General features: G+C 52.2%; 1 long non-coding RNA gene across 1 annotated transcript in view; it reads left to right on the top strand.

Annotated features, from left to right (window-relative positions):
* Nucleotides 1-5,114: 5,114 nt before the first annotated feature.
* The window catches only part of LOC104869093, a 10,766-nt gene continuing 10,103 nt past the window's right edge, over nucleotides 5,115-5,777 (top strand). Inside the window, exons 1-2 of the long non-coding RNA XR_782188.3 lie at nucleotides 5,115-5,249; nucleotides 5,618-5,738. This is a non-coding gene — a long non-coding RNA (uncharacterized LOC104869093). The remainder of the gene's footprint in view (nucleotides 5,250-5,617; nucleotides 5,739-5,777) is intronic.

Below are 5,777 nucleotides of genomic sequence, written 5' to 3'. Positions count from 1 at the left end.
TGGTTTTTTTTTTTTTAGATAGGGTCTCTGTATAATTTATGCTGGCCTTGAACTCACTATGAAGCCCAGGCCAGCCTGGAACTATAGGGGGAAAGGGTATGTAAACAGAAAGAAAAAAGAAAAAAAAAAGCAATGCTCTGGCTGGGGGTGGGTGGTTGGGGGACCTCAGGAAAGGAAAATTTGGTGGAGGCGATTCGTGGCCATGTGTCCTTTAATGTAATAGTTTTTTTTAATGTAAACATTCACTGTATATTTTGATCATGCCACATGTGACCTATGTATTCAAGTCTGCCTGTGGATGGAGCTGGGGCAGTCCAGTATCCTGCGGTGGCCCCAGGGCACCCCTCCCGATCAACCAGCCTCTCCACCCTCCAGGCTCCATGGCAGAGAAACGTGGAGAAAAGAGCTCCCTGCCTTCCCCTCAGTCGAAATGCCCTCAAGTAACCCAAAGAATGGGTCCCGCAGAGCCCCGTGTGGACCAGGGACCTGGGGGGCCTCTCACCTCTTGGGGTCTTCAAGGCCTGGCCCCAGCCTTGGTGCTCAGGCCCCACAACCGGCCCACATGGCCTCTGCCTGCTCCACGACACGTCTCTTCTTCCCCCCACTGCACACTGACTTCCTGCCAAGCCATTTTCCCCTGGCTTCAAACTTTTGTCGGGAAAGAGATGAAATCAGCATTTGCAGAGTTGGAAGGGGGAAAACAGCTGCCTTGAACAAAATGCAAGAGGCGTAGGGGAGTGGAACAGCTGGATCACACTGGGAAAGCGGGAGCTGACGGGGGGCACAGCTCACAGGCAGGGGTGGGAGCACCCGGGACTAGGGCGTAGTCTGTATCCACATCAACCATCCTCAGACCACCGATTTTCCCTCCACTTTACAGAAGTGGGTAGAAAAAAATACTTCTCTCTCTTGTCTCCCTCCTGCATGTGTTTGTGACACTGTAGAGCACAGTGGGGCCACCAGGGGCACTGCTCAGGTTGGCAGACTGTGTGGCGCCCACAGGCTACGGCCCCTGTGGACATCTGATGATGTGATTTTTTTTTCCAGAGGAGCTAGAGGTCTGGATTTTTATATAAAAATGCCTGTGATTTCAATGTTGGCAGCGAATGCAGAAGCTTGGGAGCATTCAGCAGTCAGCATAGCACGGCCCACACACAAAACACATCTGTGGGCAAACTCTTGGCTGAGGGCAGCATTCAAGGCCTCTGAATGGTGGATGAGTGTGGGCCCATGAGACCCAGCTTGCACTGGGGTGTCAGCTCTCCACACCGTCCCTTCGGCCCTTCTTCCTTCTGTGCACCCCACTCCTTCTCCTTTGAGGTCCATTGTTTCTACAAGGTGCCCCTGGGCTTTTGGAGCGCCAGAGACCCCTGGAGGGGGACAGTGAGCTCCAGGTACCTGGAACTTACATTCTGCCCACGACCCACAGTCCCTGGCCTCATGTGAGGCAACTCTGAGGTGTCTGTACACCCCGGGTCTCCTACCACAGGGTCAAGCGGAAGCCACCCTCAGGGGATGTGCGTGGGGTCCACCTTCCTGTGGCTTCCTCGCTGCCTGGCCTGCTTCATTCATGAGCCCCCAGCCCTCCCCAGGATCACTTCCATCATAAATCACAAGCTCATGAGTCCTTCTTCTGGGATCTGTTCTGGAAAATCCCCCTTGGACCCAGCCAGGGCCAGGGGACAGCTCCTCATGCAGCACAGAATCACAGAGAGGACCTGTCTGGGCCCCTCCCACAGTCCCTGCTCTCCCCCTCCTTCTCTTCCTCTGCACAGCACTTTCCTTGTGGGCTTGGGTGGCTTCTCCTACTCTTCCCTGGCTGTGAGACAGGCCTGAAGTCGTGTCTGACCCTGCCCAGCCCAGGGTCACTCACTGGTATAAACTAGGCTCAGAAAGTCCCAGCCCCATTGCCACAAGGCTGCTATGAAGAACTCAGGTGAAAGTCATTCAGCAAATGGAATTACTATGGCATTCCATGGTGGCTGGCCAGAGGCGATCCAATCATCTGGAAGCTGGGACTCCGGTGCAATCTGGAGCCCATGCAGGCTCGGAACCTAGGGGAAGCCAGCTGAAAATAAAGCTGATTTTGGAAGAGGGAGGGCAGGCAAGAGAAATGAAGGCAAAGCCCAAATCAGGTTTCTGTTGCTTGCAACCAAAAGCGTCCTGACACTTGCCAGGATTCTTGGAGATAGATTGTTATTTCTGGAAGTCACAGAACTTCCAAGACTGCACAGAAGTACAGAGGGATACACTGGCCCCATGTGGAAGGTGGGTGGTGAGAGCAGATGAGAGCTGAATGCTTCTGCAAGAGGGCACCTACCACCACCGTGGACGTCAGCCAGCCAGTCAACCAACAGTGGCCCTGTGCCACTGCACCCAAGTTCATGCTGTAATCATCCGCCTTTAAGGACCTTACAGTCTCATTAGAGACCAAGTTGGCCACACAGGATGGATGGGAAGGCTTGGCACTGGGGTCAGGTGGACCCGGGACTGGGGAGCCCCCCGATCATTGTTAAACTGTGTCCAAACCTCTCAGCTGAAGTTTTCTTATATGTAAAATGGGGATGACCCCATCACTTACATGCTAGGAATGTGTTAACTTTTTAAAAATACAATTTTTTAACTAATCAGGCTTTTGAAACATTGAATCACATAAAACTCAAAATCATTAGACATTTTACAAGTTCTTAGATGTGTTGGCTTTTAATCAAATATTGAGGTCAAGCAACGGCGCCTGATATGCAGTTGAATGAAAATGTCAACTATTATATTAGAATTATCATTGCTGAAGGCAGATGGAAAGTGGAAGGTAGGAAACAGACAACACTGTGAGCAGACTAAGTCACAGGTACGAGCAGCGTCTTTGTGGCTGGGGCTCTGGGAAAGTTTAAGAAGAGATGATTGACGCTTGCTTTCAGGGGCGGATCAGGGAGGTGCTGTCTCTGTTACAGAGGTCCCCACTACCAACAGGAACGCCCTTCCCCGCCCTATCCCACTTCGAGGCCCCAACCCGGAAGTCCGGTGGGAGGGACAAGAACCAGGGAGACAGCTTGGCTCCCACCTTTGAATATGTGACTGGGAGCCAGGCGTGGCGTCGCACGCTTGTGATCCCAGCACTCGGCAGGCTGAGGCAGGAGGATCACTGTGGTTTTGAGACCAGCTTGGGATACACAGTGAGTTCCAGGCCAGTCTCACTACCTATGAGACCCTGTCTCAAAAAAATCCAAAAAAAAAAAAAAAAGATCGTGATTGGGAGGCAGGACGGGGTATGCAGACCTCCACATGGTGCCAGGCCCTGTGCTGGGTGTTTGTATACAACTGCATCTGTTAACCGTTTCCTCCATGTGTTTTGGTTTATACCTGGATGTCCCCCAAAGCCTCTTGTGTGCAGAGGTAGGGCCTTTGGGAGGTGACTGGATTACCACGGGGGGGCCTGGTCGGAAGAGCTGAGTCGCTGGGGCGTGGCCAGGAAGAGTCTGTCTCCCAAAAATCGTGATTGGGGCAGGACGGGGTATGCAGACCTCCACATGGTGCCAGGCCCTGTGCTGGGTGTTTGTATACAACTGCATCTGTTAACCGTTTCCTCCATGTGTTTTGGTTTATACCTGGATGTCCCCCAAAGCCTCTTGTGTGCAGAGGTAGGGCCTTTGGGAGGTGACTGGATTACCACGGGGGGGCCTGGTCGGAAGAGCTGAGTCGCTGGGGCGTGGCCAGGAAGAGTCTGTCTCCCTTCTCCCCGCTTCCTCACCACCCCGAGAGGAGCAGCTCTCCTCCCTCGTTCCCCTATGCCCTGCTGTCCCACCTTGGACTCAGCTGACTGAAATATGATCCAAATTAAATCTCTTTCTTTAAAGTGCTTGTAGCAGACGACACCCCAGCCCAAGGTCCCCAGGTCTCTCTATCTCTGCTGCTGCTACTGCAGGGCGGGTGAGAGGTGACCTAACAGAAAGGCACAGAAGTTGTTAGGCAGGTATCGAAGAAGCTGTACTCTGTGCCACCACAGAAGCACGCACAGGCCTGAGAACATAGGGAAGGATGTGCTTAGTGATGCTGGGAATGTCATCAAAGGCCCCAGAGGTGATCAGAGGAGGTGTCCTGGTGAGAAAGTGACCGGGACCCTGTATTGCAGGACTCAGCAACACATAAGGACATCTGTAGAGGTTGGCTGATGTAAACCGGGCTCAGCTGGGCCTGACTCCAACCCCCAGGATGGGTTCCTGCTCGGCGCATGTCCCACATCCATCTGGGACCAGCAGCTACCTCAGGATGACCTGTACAATCACAGGACGCAAGAGGAAGCCTCACAGCCCAGGCCCTTCACACACCTGCATCATGACCACATCCTAGGGGCCATAGCAAGCCACACAGCTAAGACACAAACAGGGGTGGGTGTGTAACCCTGGTGCCGCCACCGGGAAGTGGACACAGGGACCAACAATTCCACCTTCTACAGCTGCTGTTTTATTCCATCTTCCTCAACATGATCCAGCAGCCATGGCTAGCCCTGAGGTCAAGGTGATGAAGCTAGGCTTGGGCGCCACTGAGCCACAGTCTTAAAACGATGGCAATACTGGGCATACTGCTCTGGTTCACTGGATTGCGAAATAGAATCGCCTGAAGAATTGTTTTCTACTTTGTTTAAATCATGACATCTTGCAGGCCGGGCATGGTGGTGCATGCCTACAATCCCAGCCCTGAGGAGGCTGAGGCAGGAGGATTGCTATGAGTTTGAGGCCAGCTTGGGCTACAAAATGAGTTCAAGTCTACCCTAAACTATACAGTAAGACCCTGTCTCAAAAAACAAACAAAAAATAAAACATGACACCTGAATCCCACCTCCAGCCCCAGCAGGAGATTGGTAAATGCTTCCCAAGAGATCTGTGTTCTTGGGCACTCTGGGAAGCCCTGCGCTGGCTGACTTCTCAGTCCTTGGGGGACAGGAGTTCGAGGCCCCTTTGAGCCAGCACAGCTGGAGCGACGTCACTCACTGGCTGCAGCTGGTGGTGCTTGAGAAATGAGCTCTTTGGCCCCGACTCCGCTGTTCCTGCTCCCATGACCAGAACAGAGCCCCACCCACAGACTTTTTTTTAGAAAGAAGAAAAAAGTCAAGCATTTTTTTCCCAGGTTTCATTTCCTTCCGACATCCTTAAGAAACCTCCCTCCTTCCTGAAAGCTGCTGCAGCCCCAACCCAGTCTCCAGTAAAAACATGAGAGCCTTTGAAATGGAGACCCAGGGTGACTTAGCTAAAGTAAATAAAACCCAGGGAGGAGGGAAATTAAAAAGAAAACAGGTCTCAGAGAAGCCAATCTCCCCCAAAAGGGTGAACAAAGGAAACTGCTGGCGGAGGGGGAGCTGCAGCGAGTGATACAGGATTCCCGGTTTGAAATTTAGGAAAAGAAGGGTAACACATAAGCACTGCCAGATTTAGCAACTAGAAATACAGGATGGCTGCTTCCATTTGAATTTCAGACAAACTGAACAATTTTTAATTGTGTGCCCCATGCAATGTTTTGGACACACTTTTGTCAAATATGGCATGGAATACCCATGCACCAAACTATTACTCATAGCCTGTCTGAAATTCACGTTGAACCCTGGATCTAATCTGACACACAGATTAAACTGCTCTCCGCTAGTTGGATGACACGGGCTGACACTGCCTGACCCGGATTCCCTGGCCGGTGTCGGTGTCTGTGGGATTTTGTTTGTGTGGCTGGAGTGGAAACGCCCAGAGAAGGTAAGAAAGAAAGTAAGGTAAGGGCAGGAAGCCCGGAGG

The sequence above is a fragment of the Fukomys damarensis genome, unplaced genomic scaffold (assembly GCF_012274545.1).
Source record: "Fukomys damarensis isolate Sample0158 unplaced genomic scaffold, DMR_v1.0_HiC HiC_scaffold_7, whole genome shotgun sequence".
In the NCBI taxonomy this organism is placed as follows: domain Eukaryota; kingdom Metazoa; phylum Chordata; class Mammalia; order Rodentia; family Bathyergidae; genus Fukomys; species Fukomys damarensis.
This window is presented reverse-complemented; position numbering and strand designations above follow the sequence as displayed.